Source organism: Arachis duranensis, chromosome 1 (genome assembly GCF_000817695.3).
Source record: "Arachis duranensis cultivar V14167 chromosome 1, aradu.V14167.gnm2.J7QH, whole genome shotgun sequence".
Taxonomy (NCBI): Eukaryota; Viridiplantae; Streptophyta; class Magnoliopsida; order Fabales; family Fabaceae; genus Arachis; species Arachis duranensis.
Genome location: NC_029772.3, coordinates 62,514,210 through 62,515,057, shown reverse-complemented (window position 1 = coordinate 62,515,057; position 848 = coordinate 62,514,210). Strand labels below are relative to the sequence as shown.

At 41.4% G+C, this 848-nt stretch overlaps 1 non-coding gene across 1 annotated transcript; it reads left to right on the top strand.

Annotated features, from left to right (window-relative positions):
- Positions 1-264: 264 nt before the first annotated feature.
- On the top strand, positions 265-372 carry LOC127742749 (small nucleolar RNA R71). The gene has a single exon (XR_008004145.1). It is a non-coding gene; the product is annotated as a small nucleolar RNA R71 (small nucleolar RNA).
- The last annotated feature ends 476 nt before the right edge of the window (positions 373-848 follow it).

Genomic DNA, 848 nt, shown 5'->3' with positions numbered 1-848 from the left:
TTGCCGAGTCAACATTTTGTTCTGAGCCAATATGGCATTCAGAGCATTAATTTCAAGAACTCCCTTCTTCTGAGGCGTCCCATTACTCACAGGATTCCTCTCAGAGGTGTATATGAATTGGTTATTTGCAACCATGTCAATGAGTTCTTGAGCTTCTGCAGGCATTTTCTTTAAGTGAATGGATCCACCTGCAGAATGGTCCAGTGATATCTTAGAAAGCTCAAATAGACCATCATAGAATATATCTAAAATGGTCCACTCTGAAAGCATACCAGAAGGACACTTTTTGGTCAACTGCTTGTATCTTTCCCAAGCTTCATAGAGGGATTCACCATCTTTTTGCTTGAAGGTCTGAACATCCACTCTAAGCTTGCTCAGCTTTTGAGGAGGAAAAAACTTGGCTAGGAAGGCCGTGACCAGCTTATCCCAAGAGTCTAGGCTATCTTTAGGTTGTGAGTCCAACCATGTTCTAGCTCTGTCTCTTACAGCAAAGGGGAAAAGCATGAGCCTGTAGACTTCAGGATCTACTCCATTAGTCTTAACAGTATCACAGATCTGTAAGAATTCAGTTAAAAACTGATAGGGATCTTCTGATGGAAGTCCATAGAACTTGCAGTTCTGTCGCATTAGAGCAACTAGTTGAGGCTTCAGCTCAAAATTGTTTGCTCCAATGGAAGGGATTGAGATGCTTCTTCCATAAAAGTTGGAAGTAGGTGTAGTATAATCACCAAGCATACTCCTTGTGCCTCCACCATTGTTATTGGGTTTGGCCATGTCTCTTTCTTTTTCAAGATTCTCTGTACGATTTTCTCTGGATTGTTGTGCTTTAGCTTCTCTTAGCTTCTTCT